Here is a 20,192-nt window from a genome sequence, read left to right as displayed (position 1 = left end):
ATCCACATCTCTTTCTCTCTTTACTCGGTTTTTTCCAAAGGTACATGAGGCCCTAGTGAAAACACTGATATTAGGGACCATATGCTCCAAGCACTCATACAACTCATTTTTGACTTTCCTAGTTTGAGCTTCTCCTAGTTGAGCTCTATAATGATACTTTGGGTTAAGGAAATACTTGACTACATGTATTGGATGATGGAGTTGATTGTTCCATTTGTTGCAAATGATCTCCCAAATCGGTCCATATTTACTTTAACTTTGTAGGCTTCCTGTATATGCTCCTTTTCTTGATCCATAGCTTCATGGATGTAGCTCATGGCCAATTTTCTCCATCCACCAACCATAACACCTTAACAAGGGGCTCACCATTCTTCACCAGCTCTGCAATATTTTTCCAAAAAGAGTTGTCAACTTTCTCTTTGGTGTCTTTTCCATCTTGTCTATGAGCCCACCAAGATGAATTCCATTCATCACAAGAAGACATTTTTTGCAAGTTTTGTCACTGAGAATTGAGAGATTGCAATCTAAGGAAGCAAGTTGCAAATTTCGTAAGGGCATGTTGAACAAGCTCCTTGCCCCCAATGTTTTTTCTCATTAGGCTAAACACCCATGAGTGGTTGTAAATGTATGTTGTGATACACTTGGCATGCTCTATAATGTTTTGTAACCCCTCCACTTTGCCTATGTCCTCAAGCATGAGATCTATGCATCGTATCACACATGGGGTCCAAAATATGGTGCTATATTTGGACTCTATCATCTTTCCAGCAAGAATATAGTTTGAGGCATTGTCTATGATAACCCACACAACATTCTGCTCTCCCAATATCCTAATCATTTCATCCAAAAAATGAAATAGAAGGCTTGCATTCTTCACCCAATTAGATGCATCAATTGATTTCAAAAACATGGTTCCTTGAGGGAAAGAAACAAGGAAATTAATGATAGTGCAGTTCTTTTGATTAGTCCATCCATTAGACATGATGGAACAACTTGTTTTGATCTGTGACTCTCTATACTTAGTCAAATATTCTTCAATGTAAAAAATCTCTTTTTGGAAAATACTTCCCCTAAAATCCTGCATACTAGGGCCTTTGAAGCTTTGACTTGTAGATATAGTAGAGTCCCACATAGGTTGGTAGTAAGGTAAGTGGGCGACATTAAATGGAATATATGCATCATACAACCATCTAACAATGTATTGACATTAGGGAAGTTTTGAGGTCTAAAATGGGCCTTAAAACAAAAATGTACAAACAAAATTAACTTTATAAGAACTAATAGGATTCAAGATGATGATGTCAACCATGGGGGATGATTCACCATTTTTGGAGAAAAAAAGTAAAGTGATAAAAAACACTGTTTTTTAACTCGTATTTTCAACTTATTTCCCTACAGTTTTACTCAAATTTTGAACGAGAGCACTCGTTGGATGCATAATTTAATTCCTCACCCGAGTACCCATGTAGCATATTTTCAATGGACCTCGCTACACGGAAAATGAGAAATACATGAAAAACATGATTGCAATAATGTTTTTCATGTATTTCTCATTTTCTGTGTAGCAGGGTTCGTCAAACATATACAACATGGGTACTCATTGGATGAAAAATTAAATTTGGCATCCAACGAGCACTCCCACTCAAAATTTGAGTAAAACCATAGGGATATAATTTGAAAAAGTAGTTTTTTCTTTTTTCCCTCTAAAATTTGATGATGTAATCTAATCTTATTTTATTATTTCCACTATTATTTTATAATATTCCTTACCAGACCAATTTTAGACCTCAAAATTTCTCTAATGAAAACATCTTCTTTGCATTGTTTTTTCCAATAGTTATCCAAAGTGGGTTAAGTTAGAGTTGGTTGAGAGGAAGTGGCATTAATAGAGGTAGTGGTGGGGAAAGTTGTGAAATAACACTTGATAATCATCCTCTTTTTAATTTTAAAATTTTGTCTTTGATTGTAAGACCCAAGAGCAGGGGAAACATAATGGAAGGGGTCATGGACATTGGTGGAAGGGTTCATGGACATTGGTGGAAGGGATAGAGGGGAGTCTTGAATCTCAAAGTCTGCATACCCACCCACCCTCATGGTTTGTACAAGTTCTCTCTTCCTTGTAATTCCTTCATGGATAACCTTATCCCTAGCCTTATCTTCCTCAAATTTCTCAATCCTCTCAAGGAATTTCTCCCTAATAGGACCTATTAGTTCATTTGGTGATTTACATGGCTTTATTTGGCATCTTATCCCTAATAAGTGTTGTTTAAACCTGTGAATACCCCCCATCCCACATATTTTTTGTAATATTTGTACATCTTTTTGCCATCAAACATATCACAATGAGCCCATGCAATATCCCTGGATTTTGGGGGCATGGTGTTTGATGAAATGTTTAAAATTTGTAAAGAAAATCTATTAATAAATTAAAAAATGCAACTGGAAAACCTAAGATAAATGTTAGTTTTTGGTAGCTTGGAGGTACTTCTGTATTGGCGGTGCCTAGCATGTAGAAGTGATTCAACATATTTCACTTCCTAGACACTTTACTTTATAAATTGCTTTTATAAAGTTTAGAAGTGTACATCTTTTTAATTAATGACTAAAAAGTGACTTTTTATAAATTATGCGTGACTTTATAAAGTTGGGTCACTTAAGTGATTTAAGTGGGCCCAATGTGAGATTAAGTAATGACTATTTATCTTGAGATGACCATATTAAATCTTAACTATTAAGATATAGGGTTAGGGCTTTTAGTCGTTGATGAGAAATAAAAGGAGAAAGGGAGAGCGAAGAGGCACGCCATTCTTCACGAGACTTGGAGAATAATGAGAGAAAAAGGGAGCGTTGAGGAAAGTTTTGGAAGGAGAAGGAGCAACAACGAAAGGAGAGTTGGGTAAGAATATCTAGAAGATATTGGCACAATTCCCAATGCACTTTCAACCAAAAATTAGTAGTCTATATATTGAATTTAATGTTGTATGTATAATGAAATTTGGGCACATTTTTCGAGGTAGAGGGCACATAAATTGAGACTACAATTTTATGTTTTGTTGGTACAGTTCATATAATAGTGGTACAACTTCTGGGCACAATATTCTAAGTGGTTGTATGCTGTCAAACTGGGACTGATTTGACACAGAAATCGAGGAGGGATTTCTGGCATGTTTTCCTAGGTGTTTGGCACAAAAATCACATACTTAGTGAGATTAAGTTGGATATTAATTGCTGGAAAAATTTCCTGTGCATTTTTTTGTAAATTTTCTATGAGTCAATAAAATTTATCTCTTGTGAATTGGTTTTGAGGTTTTTCTAGGGTCTTTGGAGCAAACATCTCTTGTATTAAATTTGTGGATTGTTTGTGTTATTATCAGGAAAAGTGAGCAGAGTAGGTTCATGTGTTTTAGGTTTGAAAATATTCATGTTTATGGAAACAAAACGAAACATGTTGGGTTGGGCATTAAAATTTATGCGATTTCATGAACTTAAAACTGGGTTGGGCCTACAATCATTTTGTACATGGTATTAGAGCCAAGTGGGTAGATTTGTTGAGAACAATGATTAAACAATAATTCAACCCACTGATCCGGTACAGTTGGATGATTTTAACAAGAGGAATGTTAAATTCATGAGGCTCCTTCTAGACTTTATTAGAGACAACCTTATTCCCCATGTTTCAGGGAAAGACAACCTTATTCCCCATATTTCAGGGAAGACTTATGCCTTTGAGATGTGGGAAACCTTAATCAAACTTTTCCAAAGAACTAATGAGAATAGAAAGATGGTTGCGGGAAAATTAAGGCAAACCAAGAAGACCAAAACTGACATTGTATCCTCATACCTCACCAAGGTCACTCAAGTGAGAGATGAGTTTGCAGCCATGGGATAACCATATTTGATGAGTAGCTGGTTAGATCAGTCATGAATGGTTTTTCCAAGGAGTGGGATGCCTTAATTGATGGGATAGTAGTCCATGAGAAACTTCTAGATTGGGAAAGAATGTGGGAGTATTTCCATCAAGAGGAAATAAGGAAAAATTCCAAGAGTGGTGTGCAACATGGTGGGGAAGATGAGGAGAATATTTCTCTTGCGACAAAGGGAAAAGGTAATACTAAGGGAAGTGGGGGATTTGCTTATGTGAAGGACATGAACAAAATGAAATACTTTGCATGTCACACGATTGGTCATTATGCGAGCCAATGCCCGTATAAGGAGAAGAAGAAGAAAGAGGAACAATGATGTAGCAACAACTTCATTTGAGATTGATAACTTTGCTAAGAAATTTGAGAAAGAGTTTTCTCTTATCACCTATATTTCAAGCAGTATTACTGATGTGTATGAGGACAATGGATTATGGCTAGTGGATAGTAGAGCACCTAGTCACATGACGAGGATGAGGCCAGTGTTCCGTAGTATTTCAAAGATAGGGTTAGACTGTCATGTGAGTTGTGGAGCTAGCACCACACATGTAGTAAAGGGGGTTGGATGTGTTAGATTCCAGCTAGAGTCAGGAGGACTTTTGGAGGTGATAGGGATTTTATTTGTTCCAAGTATGGTGGTACACGTGCTCTTAGTATCAACCTTGGAAGATGATGGATATAGAGTTTTGTTCTTGGATGGATATGTGCTTCTATGTTTAGAGGGAGTGACCTTGGATATAGTAGTGGTGCTTGACATCAAATAGGGGAAATCATACAGGTTGTTGAGATAACTCGTGGGTGTATCCGAGGAGATATTGGACACAAGATCAATTTTAGTTACTAAGAGGGGACTGACAACTAGGAAGAGTGATTCTTAAGGTACTTCCAAGAGACTTAGTTAGTATGATATGACATTGATAGATGCTTAGGAGTGTGATAAGAGTCCTCAAAGCATGGTTGATTGTTATAGGTTCTCAACTCAGGTTGGAGGACAAGATTAAAGGTTAGAGGGAGAAACTACAAGTACTGAAATGGGCTTGGAGACATATTTTTGTTATGGAGGTGCCAAAAATACCTCCCTCACTAAAAGGAAGTGTTATTTTTTGGTAGGTCGGAGTTAGTTTTGCATTGACGATGCTTGGCATGTAGAAGTGACCAAGCACATTTCAATCCCTAGACACTTTACTTTATGAAGTGGTTTTAAAAAGTTGAAAGTGTAACTTTTTTTAATTAATGACTAAAAAACGAATTTTTATAAATTATGCGTGGATTTATAAAGTTGGGTAACTTAAGTGATTTAAGTGGGCCTAATGTGAGATTAAGTCATGACCATTTATCTTGAGATGGATAGATTAAATGTCATCCATTAAGAACTAGGGTTAGGATTTTTAGTCATTGATGAGAAATAAAAAGAGAAAGGGAAAGTGAAGAGGCACACCATTCTTCATGATACTTGGAAAATAGTGAGATAGAAAGGGAGTGTGAGGAAGGTTGTAGAAGGAGAAGGAACAAAAAGGAAAGGAGAGTTGGGAACGCATATCTAGAGGATATTGACACAGTTCCCAAAGCACTTTTAGAGAAATTAGCAGTCTGTACAACACATTTAATGTTGGATTTACTGTTGGGTCCCTATAATACTAGTAATTACCGCATTACTATTGTAGTTATACCCCTTATTTATATTGTTGTGCCCCTATTACCCCCATATTGTTATTTCTGTGCCCCATAGAATCCCTCTATTTTTATTTTTGTGGCTTTATATTATTATTGTTAGGTCGGCTGGATTATATTGTGACTCCTTAGACTCCTATATATAGAAAGGAGGTTTTGTCATTTGTATCATCCAAGAATTGTTCATTTATGTAATGTAAAGGAGGTTGCCCCCTCGAAGAGGCTGAATTCTAAGGCGTTTATCTCTCTTTTCTATCTTTTCTTGAGCTGGTTTCATAACATTTGGTATCAGAGCTTTGGATTCTAGGGTTTCGCTGCTCCAAACAGGTCATCGTGGAATTTTCGCTATAACTTTTTTTCTGTGACGTTTCAGAAGTCGCAAAAAAAAAACCCATTTGAGAAGAAATCGTGCTGAACCTTGGGTCCGAATTTCAGAGCTTTTTGCGTGATATTTTCGGAGATATGATCTGAGGAAGTTGGTCTTTTTGCAGACTCCTGAATTACACTCAAAACAGGTGACCTGGGGAAAATTGTCATAACTTTCTTTCTGAGCATCGGATTGAAATTTCGTAAGACAGTACAGAAAGAGGACGGACTGTAGTTTTCTTTTATATATTTTTTAGAGTCAAAGGTTGAAACAGTGACACGTGGCACTTCATACAAGTTCGATCTACTGAACTAGTCTATAATCAGGTCACTGCGGGAGATTGTGCATAACTCTTTCTTGGAGAATCCAATTTGGATCAGACTAGTGGCATTGGAAAGAGGACATAGAATGCTACTACAGGTCACAATTTCAGAACTGGATGATTCGAAATTACAGAGATACATCAGATTCAATATCAGGCTTCTACAAAGTAAAAAAAAGCTGTGTAGTTTTTTTTAATTTTTGCATAAGTTTGGTTTGAAGGAATTCAAAGGGCATAGTAAAGCATTATTATCGGTAACTGATGCCCCGAGGAAAGAAAATGCAAACACCTAGTAAGGAACCTGAAAGCTCTAGCATGACTCATGAAGAAGAGGAAGAAATGCTACATGATATATCAAAATTACAAGAACAAGTGCAACAAATGTCACGCTCACAAAAGCTAACAGATGCTAAGATAAATGGCGTGGAATCTAAGATAAAGGGCATGGAAGCTCAGGTGAATGGCATGGATGCTAAAATTGATGGCATGGATGATAAGATGGAAGAATTGAAGATAAATATGAATAAGTTGCTACAAGAAATGGTCACTAAGGGTGAAAGAGTACTAAAGGAAACTCATGATGAGAACAAAAGAAATGTTAATCATGATTCCATAGACTCTAATGTTGGATCGAAGACTCACCATGTTCCAAAAATCGATATGAGGAAGTTTGATGGCAAGGATCCCGCCACATGGATATTACAGATGGAGCAATTCTTCGATCTCAATAATGTGCAAAACACACAAAAGGTACGTATGGCAACTTTATATTTGGAACCAAATCAGTTTGTATGGTATCAATGGCTTTGTTCTCGTAAACAATTTATCACTTGGGCAATTTTTACGGAAGAATTGATAGCACATTATGAGGATACAAAAAGCAACACTTTTTTTAGCCAATTGATAAGTCTCAAACAAAAGGGTTCAATAATGGAGCACATTGAGGAGTTCCAAAAATTGAACATAAGGGTAAAAGATATTCCAGAGGAGCATAGGATTGATGTGTTCATAGGGTCTTTAAAGGATAATATCCAACATGATGTGCACCTTTGGGAACCTGATTCATTAGAGAAGGCATTCAGGTTAGCAAGAAAAATGGAAAGCAAAATTATGGCAACTAGGAAGCATACCATTCACAACTATAAAGATGGAAGTGTTGTTGCCCATAGTCTTCCACAACCTACAAGGTTGACACCACAACAATTGGAAGAAAAAAGAGCAAAAGGGCTTTGTTACAATTGTGATAGCAAATACACAAAGGGTCATAAGTGTGCTGAGAAGAAATTATTCTACATAGATTGTGAAGAGGAAGAAGAAAAGGAGCAAGAAAGGTCAAAAGAAGAGGATATATTCCAGGAACAAAGCCTAGATGAAGAACAAATAAATCCGACCATATCTTGTAATGCATTGGCGGGAATTACCACTCCTCAAACCATCAAGATAGAAGGACAAATCAAGAAGAAAAAGGTAATAGTGTTGATTGATTCAGGAAGCACCCACAATTTTATTCATTGTAGGGTAGCAAAAGAATTGAATTGCTTCCTATATCCAGCACCAGAGTGTCAAGTGATGATTGCAAATGGAGGAACAATAAATTGTTCTGGAAAGTGCCATAATATCAAGCTATCCATGGGAGAATATGTATTGACTAGCCCAATGCTTTCCATTCCAATGGGAGGTGCTGATGTTGTACTAGGAGTCCAATGGCTACAATCCTTGGGTACAATAGCTTTTAATTTTCAAGAACTTTTCATGAAATTTTCTGTGGAAGGAAAGGAAGTTGAATTAAGGGGTATTGCAGGGAAACCAGGAAAGATAATCAGCTCTAATGGCATGACAAAGCTTCTAAAAAAGGAGCAAAGAGGTGTAATTGCACAATTATGTTCGCTAGATGTTTCCACATTGGAATCATCTATTTCTCCAGATCTCCAAAAAGTCCTGGACAATCATTCCAAGGTATTTGAGACTCCCAAAGGTCTCCCACCTATGCGTGATCATGATCATGCTATTCATCTGATTCCAGGAAGTGTTCCTCCAAACATCAGGCCGTACAGATATCCATATGTCCAAAAAAGTGAAATTGAACGTATGGTTGCAGAAATGCTAGAGGCTGGTATAATTCAACCGAGTCAAAGTTCTTTCTCAGCTCCAGTAGTATTGGTGCACAAGAAGGATGGATCATGGCGCATGTGTCCAGATTATAGGGAGCTCAACAAGCTCACTATTAAAGATAAGTTCCCCATTCCTGTCATTGATGAATTACTGGATGAATTGCATGGATCAATTTACTTCACCAAGTTGGATCTTCGTTCGGGATATCATCAAATCAGAATGAAGATTGAAGACATTCCGAAAACGGCATTTAGAACTCATGAGGGTCATTATGAATTTTTGGTCATGCCTTTTGGCCTTACCAATGCACCTTCAACATTTCAAGGTTTGATGAATTCAATTTTCAAACCATTCCTTAGAAAATTTGTGTTAGTATTTTTTGATGATATACTAATCTACAGCAAGTCTTGGAAGGATCATGTTGAACATGTTGACAAGGTGCTACAACTATTGGAGGAGAAACAATTATATGCAAAAAGATCCAAATGTTTCTTTGGAGTCCAGGAGGTGGAATATTTGGGTCATATTGTATCTCATGAAGGAGTTAAGGTAGACCCTAGCAAAATTAAAGCCATTAAGGAATGGAAAATCCCCACATCCATAAAGCATCTGCGAGGATTTCTTGGGTTGACAGGGTATTATCGCAAGTTCGTTAAGAATTATGGGAGAATAGCAGCACCTCTAACAACATTATTGAAGAAAGATTGATTTTCATGGACTCCGGAAGCAACAAAGGCCTTTAAACATCTTAAAGAGGCAATGTGCCAAGCACCGGTCTTAGCTACACCGGACTTCACAAAAACCTTTATTGTGGAATGTGATGCTTCAGGAAATGGAATTGGTGCTGTTCTAATGCAAGATGAAAGACCCATTGCTTTTGAAAGTCGTCCAATCAAGGGAAAGTTTTTAAGCAAAGCTATTTATGAGAAGGAAATGTTGGCAATACTCCATGCACTTAAGAAATGGCGACCCTACCTAATGGGAAGACACTTCAAGGTAAAAACGGATTGTCAGGTCAGGTTAGCTCAGAAATTAATCAGCGCAAATCAACTTAGTGATATTATTCATTCAACTATTATTATTTATACATGTACAGAAACGGATCAGTTCATCTTCTAGATGACTGTCCGGCTTCACCTCATCCGTTTCGGATTAGGTGTCAACATTCCCCCCCTTAATCTGAAGGGATGTTGGTGAGTCCAAGCATCGTTCTGAATCTTTCAAGCTTTTCTCTTCCAAGCGCTTTGGTGAAGATGTCTGCAATTTGCTCGTTCGTGGAACAATGACGGAGATGGATTGTTTTGGCCTCAACATGATGTCGGATCAGATGATATTTAGTATTGATGTGCTTAGTACGATCATGGAACTTTGGATTCTTGGCCAACTTTATTGCAGATGTGTTATCAATCATGAGTGGAGTAGATTGTATTTGTTTTACTTGCAAATCTTCAAGAATTTTCCTGAGCCACACAATTTCTTTCGTTGCTTCAGCTGCTGCCACGTATTCTGCTTCTGTTGTGGAATCTGCTGGTACTGATTGTTTGCGTGATCTCCAGGAGACAGCTCCTGATCCAAGACTCATAGCATATCCTGAAGTAGATACCCCAGTTTCTTTGTCTCCATCGAAGTCTGAATCAGAGTATCCAATCAAGTTGAAGTCGTCCACCTGTGTATACTTGATTCCAAGGTCTTGAGTTCCCTTCAAGTACCTTAGAACTCTTTTTGCAGCAGACCAATGTCCCTCACAAGGCCTTTGCATAAACCTGGAGAGGATTCCAACAGCAAATGAAATGTCTGGTCTGGTAGTAGTGAGGTAGATGAGACTTCCTACAAGCTGTCTATACTTTGTTGCATCCTCAAATTCCTTTCCTTCAGTAGATGTGAGCTTCAAGTTTTGTTCCATTGGAGTAGAGAGGGGATTGCACTCTGTCATGCCAAATCTGTATAACAAATCTCCAATGTATTTCTTTTGAGAAAGAAATATGGACTTTGGATGTTGGGTTACTTCAATGCCAAGATAGTAATGAACATAGCCCAAATCAGTCATTTCAAAGATTTTTCCTAATTCTTTCTTTATGGATGCAATATAGCTTTCATTGTTCCTTGTCATTAAAAGATCATCTACATATACCACAAGATATACAACTGTTTTTCCAACTTTCTTGACAAATAAAGTTGCATCATCAAGATCAAAATGATTGAAGTTGAGTTTCAGAAGATGCTCAGTTAGTTTTTCATACCAGGCTCGTGGTGCTTGTTTGAGGCCATACAAGGACTTCACAAGTTTGCATACTTTGTGTTCATGTCCTTTCACAGCAAATCCTTCAGGCTGGGACATAAAAACATTCTCTTTTAGATCTCCATTCAAGAATGCAGTTTTTACATCCATTTGATGGACTTTCCAACCGTTCTGAGCAGCTAGTGCAAAGAGTGTCCGGATGGTGGCCCATTTTGCTGTGGGAGCAAAAGTTTCCTCATAATCGACCCCTTCCTTCTGTGCAAAACCTTTTGCCACAAGCCTAGCTTTGTGCTTGTCAAGTGAGCCATCAGCTTTGTACTTGTTCTTGTAGACCCACTTGCAGCCAATTGGTTTGGTTCCAAATGGAGGATCAACCAGCTTCCAAGTGCCATTCTTTATGAGGGCATCATACTCCTTTCGCATTGCTTCTTTCCATTCATCATGAGAAGCAGCTTCTTTGAAGGAAGTTGGTTCAAAATCTGTAGACAAGTTCAATTCACAATCATAAGTAACATCCATATCAACAGGTGAATTAGAGTTATCTACATCACCTCGATCTTGTCGGTTTGAATTTCGGGTTCTTGTTTTTCCAATTTCATCAGGATGAACACTTTCAAGTGTCTTTGTCAGCCACTTTGGGGGACCTTTCTGAGATGGTCCAGGCTGTTCTGTTGATTGAGTTGGGTCTGAATCAAGATTGAGTCTCCCAATTCTATCAATTACATCACTTAAAGCATCATCCGTTGTTGGAGTGTCATGCAGGGGAGATTGTTCTTCAGAAGAAGATTCCACATGTTGATCTAGTATAGGAATCCCCCCTTCAAGATGTGGAATCTGATTATCAAACTCTTGGAATGATTTTGGTTTTGTGAATCTATCCAAGCGATCAAGTTGCCGCTCAACAACACTGTCAGATTTGGATGATTCAAGAAAAATGACATCTCTAGATAAAACAAACTTTTTATTTACTTCATCATAAAGGCGGTATGCTTTAGATGTGTTTGAATACCCCAGGAAGATACACTTACGACTTCTAGCACCAAGTTTGTTTCTATGTACCTTTGGTATTAAAGCATAACAGGTGGAACCAAATATCCTGAGATGTTTTACCGAAGGAACATGTCCATACCACAATTCATAAGGAGTCTTGTTTCTTATAGTACTAGATGGACATCTATTCTTTATATATGCAGCACATAGAACAGCATCAGCCCAAAACATTGTCTTTACATTTTTGAAGAAAAGCATGGATCGTACCATATTCAAAATTGTTCTGTTCATTCTTTCAGCTACACCATTCTGTTGAGGATTATAAGGCACAGTTGTTTGATGTTTAATCCCATGTTGGCGAAGATAGTGTTCAAATTCATTTGATGTATATTCTTTTCCATTATCAGTGCGAATAGACCCAATATGAGATTGTGCATCATTTTCAATCCACTTATGAAAATTCTTAAATGTTTGAAAAGCATCAGATTTGTTCTTCAATAAGTAAACCCAACACATTCTGGTGTAATCATCAATAAATGTCATGATATATTTATTTCCATTTGCAGAAGGAACAGGCATTGGACCACATAAATCTGAATGAATAAGTTCAAGCTTCCTATGTGCTCTTGAATGTGAATCATGAAAAGACTGTTTGCTATGCTTTCCTAGAATGCAAGCATCACATTGTTTATGTTTTCTAGGAATTGTAGGCAAACCAGCAACACCATTTTTCTTCAACAAGCGGAGACTATCATAGTTTAAATGCCCAAATCTAGCATGCCATAATAAACTTGATGGAAGTGTACATTCTTCATGATGAGAAATATATGAGAAATGCTGTGCATGAGCAGAGGTTCCTTGCAGTTTAAGGAGTCTTTCTTCTTCTATACCCCTCATGACAAGTGAGTGGTCAGATGCCTTTCTTACCTCAAGCTTGCCATCAAACATGTGAATGGAGTGACCTTGCTGGCGGATGTGAACCAGGGACAGCAAGTTTCTCTTCAACTGTGGGAGATATAGAACATGATCCAGAAGAAAGTCTGGAAGACCAGGCAGTTTAAGCCTGATTGTGCCAAGCCCTGATGGCTTGATTTTTGACTGATCTGCAAAGTATACTGCTCCATCAACATTGTTAGTGAAATCTTCAAAGAAATCTCTCCTATGAGTCATATGACAGGTTGCTCCTGAATCAAGCAACCAGTCATTTTTCGAAGAAGCAAGTGAAGCATTAAACAAATCTTCATTTACTCCAATATTGCATTGTGCCTCAATATAGTGTGCAGATTCGGGTGCTTTACCTTTGTCTGAGTCATCAGTTTTACCTTTCTGCTGATTTCTTCTCTGCTCAACTTTGTCCCATGGTAGCTTGCATGTAGAAGCATCATGTGATCCATTTCGTTTGCAGCGAATGCAATGCAGATCTGCCTTTTCTGCTTGAGAATGTCTGCCCCCCCTGCCTCTGAAGTATCTTCCTCTTCCTCTTCGTCCACCTCTTCCTCTTGCAGAATCTTGAGCAGGATGCTTTTCTTTGTGAGCAAGGCAAACAGTCTCTTCAGAAGATTCAGGGACTGTTTTCTTTCCAAAGGCTTTCTCTCTTTCAGCAAACTTTTTCACAAGAGAGTCAAAAGTTATATCTTTAAGGTTTCCATTTGCTTGTAAAGACTCAAGATAATTGGAGTAGGTAGGATAGAGTGCTTTGAGAAAGGCAATAAGAGAGATATCCAGCTCAACCTTAGTGGATTTTATATCATGCATTATAGACTTTATTTCAGATGCAAGAGCAAGAGGATCATTATTTTTCAGTTCAAGAGTGAAGAGTTTAATCATGAGCTGCACAACTTCAAGTGCAGAATGTGTATCATAGAGTTCTTTCAGCTTTTGTATAGCTTCAAAAGCAGTGGAATAGCAGGAAATATGACGACTTACTTCCTCATTGACAGATGCTGCGATCAATGCAAAGGCTTTGCTGTTCTTGTTTTCCCAAATGGCGAGTTCTTTGTCTGATGTGGGCTGCACAGGGTCTCTGTCTTCTTCTCCGACACACACACCTTTCCACAGCTCATTGTAGATGAGGGTGTGTTTTACCATCCGAGACCATTCAGAATAGTTCTCCTTGCCAGTGAGAACTATTCCGACCATAGAAATGATTGAATGCATTCTGTAAAAAAATTATCTCTGCCAAAAAAAAAGCTTCTGTTGATAGAAAAACAACTTCTGCTGGGAAAAAAAATTCTTATAGGGTAGCCTTATGCATTTTATTTTCTTCTAACATTCCATAGCATCACTGCTCACATATATATCATTGTTCAAAAATCAAAGGGCGCTTAAATATATCTCACTGCTCACATATATCACTGTTCAAAAAGGCGCTCAAATACATATAACTGCTCACATATATATCATATATATATCACATGAAAAACGCTGTCTCAGTCAAAGTATATACCACTAGCACAAAAACCTGTTATTCAAACAAGCCTCAAAACATACCACTGGATTGCTGGACGCTGGATTAATGAACGCAGTTCTTTAATGAACGCTGGATATGTGAACGCAGTTCTTACCACTGTTCTTACCACTGTTACCATCTCAATGTAGGAATTTACAGGGTAAGTTCCTCAGAAAGAATACCAAAAGGACACCGCTCACAACTAGATCTCAAATCAATACACCAGTATTTTTGACGTGGTTAAAACCCTCAGAGTGCAAGGAGGGAAACAGTCCACGGCCTGTCCCAACGTGGGTACAGACAATTTATTAATCAAAGAATGAAAATTTACATAAGCTTCTCTCATGCACGGATTACCCGAACAATGACCCTCCATGCGCTTTAAATAGAACTCATGGACCAATCGGGTGTCAAGCCACGGATCAAGTGTCGGTAATACCGAGGTGAGAGTGAACCGTCGGATCACTACATATCGTGACCGTCGGATTGTAAGTTACAAAATGTACAACGGTAAAGAAACACACTTTACCTAACTCTAACCTAACTCTATGCTAGACCAAGTTGAACTTAACTATATCCTATGTGTCGGAATATCCTAACATCCCCCCTTAAGAACAACTTGGGATAGGATTGAAGGATTTACAAATATGACACAATAGGAGAAGGAAGGAGGCACTAGAGCCTATCCCCCCTTAGTGACAACTTCCTGAACTCCAAGCATATATCGAAGTTTAGTGAACTTCGCCTCTGTGAGAGCCTTTGTGAAGATGTCTGCAACCTGATCATCCGTTGGACAATATTGCACTTCAAGAACATGGTCATGAATGAGCTTTCTGATGAAGTGCATGTGTAGTTCAATGTGTTTGCTGCGCTGATGCTGGACTGGATCTTTGCATAGCTGAATGGCACTTTGATTATCACACCAAAGTGTGGTTGGATGCTGCTGCTCAAAGCCAAATTCTGATAGGATCTGACGAAGCCACAAGGCTTCCTTACTAGCTTCCACGGCACCACGATACTCTGCTTCTGCTGACGAAAGAGAAATGGCAGCCTGTTTCTTACAAGCCCATGTAATAGGTCCTGAACCAAGAGTGAAGACATAACCGGCAGTAGACTTCCGATCATCAAGGTCACCAGCCCAATCAGAATCAGTGAAACCAACTAACAGAGGAGCTGCTTTGGCACTGTAATGAATCCCAAACTGTACTGTACCTCGAACATAACGAAGTATTCTTTTAGCTGCTTTCCAATGACTTTCACGGGGGTTTTGCATAAAACGAGCAACAAGGCCAACAGCAAAGGAAAGATCAGGACGAGTATGGGTTAAATACAAGAGTTTTCCGACAAGTTGACGGTATAAGGTAGCATCAACTTCAGGAGAAGTACAAGAGACTGAAAGTTTGACTCCAGACTGAAAGGGAGAAGGGGCTGGCTTACAGTCTTCCATGTGAAAATGACGAAGAATATCACAAGCATACTTGGACTGGGAAAGGAAAATACCTTCTTGGGATTGCAAGACTTGAAGACCGAGAAAATAGTGTAAGTGTCCTAAGTCTGTCATTTCAAATTTCTTTTTAAGGCTGGACTTCACATGGTTTATAAGGTTGGGATCACTACCAGTAAGAATAAGATCATCAACATAAAGAACAAGGATGATAAGAGAGTTGCCCACTTTCTTGGTGTAGACAGTATTGTCAGAATGACACCTAGAAAAGCCAGATTCTAAAAGAAAGCTATCCATTTTGGCATACCAAGCCCGAGGAGCTTGCTTGAGGCCATAAAGGGATTTCTTAAGTCGACAAACGAGGCTGGAGTCTGTTTGTATGAAGCCAATGGGTTGTTCCATATAGATTTCTTCTGCAAGTCCCCATGCAAGAAGGCAGATTTAACATCCATTTGATGGACTTCCCATTTTAAAGAGGCAGCAAGGGAAAGAACAAGGCGGATAGAGTTCATTTTGGCAACTGGAGAGAAGGTTTCAGTGTAGTCAATGCCTTCAACCTGTGAAAAGCCCTTAGCAACTAGACGAGCTTTATGTTTATCAACTTTCCCATCTGGTCCATACTTGGTTCTGTAAACCCATTTGCATCTAACAAGTTTGCGTCCCTTTGGTAGAGGAACAAGATCCCATGTATCATTTGTCATCAATGAATGATATTCTTCATTCATAGCTGCTTCCCAATGTGGATGGCCTGAAGCTTCTGCAAAAGTGTCAGGATCATGATTTACTGGAGCTTGAGCCAGTAAAGAAGAGGCTCTTTCAAACTGAGAACGTGTACGTCGCTGATCTGTAGGATCACCGGCAAGATCACCTGCTGCATCCCGAGTAGCACGGACCCATCTTGGAAGTTGAGGATCCTGAGAAGGTGGGGGAGGATTATCATCCTCGCTTTCATCATCAGAAGAAGAAATGTTTTCAAAGATAGAAGAGATAGGAAGAGGTGGCACATCCGCCGGACTAGGCTCGCAGGCCGATTTATTTTCATCAAATTTTACATCTCTTCTAATGATAACATTTTTGGACTTAAATGGAATAAGTCTATAACCTTTTACATCTTCAGAATATCCAACAAAAGTACATTTCTCACTCTTAGGTTCTAAAGCTTTATGCTTTTCATCTGGAATATGGGCCCATGCTTCACTTCCAAACACACGAAAGTGACTTACATCTGGTTTAATGGAACTCCAAGCTTCTTCTGGAGTGATATTCTCTAGAACCTTAGTAGGAGTGCGATTGATTATATAATTTGCACAATTAATTGCTTCGGCCCAAAAACTAAGACTGAGTCCTTTAGATTGCAGCATACAATTAGCCATTTCCTTTAAGGTGCGATTTTTCCTTTCAGCTACACCATTTTGTTGTGGAGTGTATGGAACAGTATGTTGCATTTGAATTCCATTTTCGGTGCAAAAGTTGATGAATGCGTTTTTAACATATTCTCCACCATTATCAGTTCTTAGCTTAAGAATTTGATGTCCAGATTGTTTTTCAACAAATGCTTTGAAGGCCAAAAAAGTGCTAAATACTTCGCTCTTGAGTTTTAAGAAGTATACCCAAGTGCGTCTAGAGAAATCATCAATGAAAGTTAAGAAGTACTTGCAGCCAGAGAATGAAGCAACAGGAAGAGGACCACATAAATCACTGTGCACAAGCTGTAAAGGGGCTGAGGCGTGCCAAGAGGCACGTTTGTCAAAACTGTCCCGATGATGTTTTCCGAGTACACATCCGGAACAAACACCATCTTTGCAAGATACCATAGGAAGACCTGTCACCATATTTTCTTTACATAGATGCTGAAGGGAGCGATAGTTTAAGTGACCAAACCGCTCATGCCAAAGTTTGCTCACTTCATCATTATGAGCAACAAACACTGAGGGAAGATGGGATGACCCAAAGTTGTGAAACTTATACAACCTTTTGGAATCATCAGCAAGACCAGTAGCTAGAATCTGTTTAGGATCTTTTAGATCCTTGATTACAACATCATGAGGTGAAAATTCAACAATTTTACCTTCACCTGAATGAGTTATCTGATAGACAGATAGAAGGTTGCAGGATAAGTTTGGAACACATAATACATCATTGAACTGACCATTGTCTAGATGAACAGTTCCAGTCCCTACAACATTAAGAGATCTATCATCACCAACATATATATTTTTGGTGTTACAATCATTTAAAGAAGAAAACATGGCTTGGTTTTTGGCCATGTGACAAGAGGCTCCAGAATCAATGAGCCACTCATGAGAATGAGAAGAAGAAGAAGATACATTTAATGCATAACCAGACTGAGATGATTGACGATGACATGCAGAAAGTGCCGTTCCGGAAGTTGAAGTTGAAGTAGGCTCCAGATGGATGTTATGTTTCTTCATTGCGGCTTCCAAGGCTTCCATCTTCTTAAAGCATTTAGATTCTAAGTGGCCATCTCGATTACAAAAGTTACAATGTCTGTCAGTCCTCTTCCATTTGTTTTTATTGGTCTTGTCATTTTGCTGAAATGATCTTTCATCTTGAGGCTGAGTTGGTTTAGGACCATTCCTTTGAGGATAAGACTTCTTAGGATTCTTTGAATTTGGTTGCTGCTGGGCGGCTAACGCTTTCGAGGAAGAGTTTCCAAGATTAAGAAGACCAAGGTGTAAGAGTTTTTCTTGTTCTCTTATTAAGGAATCACAAAAGGAGTCAAAGGAAGGGGGTTTGTAGTCTTTGCCTTGACAAATGAAAGCTTCCCTTGTAGAATGGAAAGTGGAAACAAATACAGAGTAGGCTGGTCCCAACTTAGTAAGGATGGAATAAATAAGGTTACCATCTTCTTTCTTAACTTTAACACCTTCCAAGAGATATCTAAGGGTCTTGAATTTGGACAAGAAATCTTCAATGCAAGAAAAATTATTAGGATCCAAAGTAAGCAACTCATTCTCAAGTTGATGGGCTCTAATTTCATTTTTAATCCCAAAAACTTTAGCAAGTTTTTCTAATGCTTCATGAGGAGTTTCAATTTCTGCAATGTGGAATCTAAGATCAGGAGAAACAGACATTCCTATCAAACCACGTGCTTGATCTTGTCTATTTTCCCATTTTTCGGCCTTGTCTTCATCTTTGGGTTTCTTCTCTTGGTCTGTGGCTATTCTGAAGAGACCTTTACTTCTAAGTAAATCTCCCATGTAGGCTACCCATTGGAAGTAGTTAGTGCTGTCAAGAATGACTTGGCATGGACTTTCCATTTTTTGAAAAAAAAAAAAACTGAAGCTGAAGATGCTGAAAGTAAGTGGTCCAATGGATAGATCTCGAAAAAATAGGCGGTTTTAAAAAAAACGGCTCTGAAAAAGGCTTCCGGATGAAGAAGTTATGGCTTTTTGAAAAAAAATTGTTGACGTTGCCGGCAAAGTGCGCGAATGTGCGGGAATGAAAAAATCCGCCCCCACAAAATGGAGACTTGAACCCAAGACCTCTACTCTCTTAAAAAGTCTTTGAACCAATTGATCTATACAAAATATTTGAGAGAGAGAGAGAGAGAGGGGGGGGGGCGGCCTCGATTTGCGTGCTTGCCTTGGGAAGGCTCTTTTCCCCTACAAAACACAAAACACAAAACCCAACACGAATATGCAAAGAAAAACGAACCTTACGGCTCAAAGTTAGCTTTAGCCAAAAAACTAGAATTTTTAAAAAAAATCTCAAAGTTAGCTTTTACCGAAAAACTAAATATTTTTCTCAATGTTTCTGATTTTCCAAGATCACACTAAGGTGCAGGGAAAAGAGCATACGCATGAGAAAAATCCTTTCTTTCTGTTTCTGATTTGCCCAGATCGCACAGAGTCGCAGGGCAAAGAGCATACGCAGAAATGAAAGGTATAGATCCGGGAAAAAAAAGGCTAAATAAACCGAAACCGAAATAAGCAGAGAGAAAATGACAGTAAACTGCAAAAAAAACACTGTATACCTCCCGATCTGAAAAATGACGCAGCTAGGGCTACCGGAAACCTTTTCGCGTGAAACGAAAGGGGTTCCTCACTGAAACAGATGCTCCGAACGCAACAGAGCAGTCCTCTCGGCCCGAAAGCAGTCAGAAACAGCAGATCTAGGAAACGACAGCCGCATGCAGTTCTACCGGCTTCAGATTTGGATCACCAACGGACGCGGCCCTCAAATAGCTTTGATACCATGTAGGAATTTACAAGGTAAGTTCCTCAGAAAGAATACCAAAAGGACACCGCTCACAACCAGATCTCAAATCAATACACCAGTATTTTTGACGTGGTTAAAACCCTCAGAGTGCAAGGAGGGAAACAGTCCACGGCCTGTCCCAACGTGGGTACAGACAATTTATTAATCAAAGAATGAAAATTTACATAAGCTTCTCTCATGCACGGATTACCCGAACAATGACCCTCCATGCGCTTTAAATAGAACTCATGGACCAATCGGGTGTCAAGCCACGGATCAAGTGTCGGTAATACCGAGGTGAGAGTGAACCGTCGGATCACTACATATCGTGACCGTCGGATTGTAAGTTACAAAATGTACAACGGTAAAGAAACACACTTTACCTAACTCTAACCTAACTCTATGCTAGACCAAGTTGAACTTAACTATATCCTATGTGTCGGAATATCCTAACACT

The sequence above is a fragment of the Pinus tabuliformis genome, chromosome 8 (genome assembly GCF_031772625.1).
Source record: "Pinus tabuliformis cultivar Carrire ecotype Pingquan chromosome 8, CPIR1, whole genome shotgun sequence".
In the NCBI taxonomy this organism is placed as follows: Eukaryota; Viridiplantae; Streptophyta; class Pinopsida; order Pinales; family Pinaceae; genus Pinus; species Pinus tabuliformis.
This window is presented reverse-complemented; position numbering follows the sequence as displayed.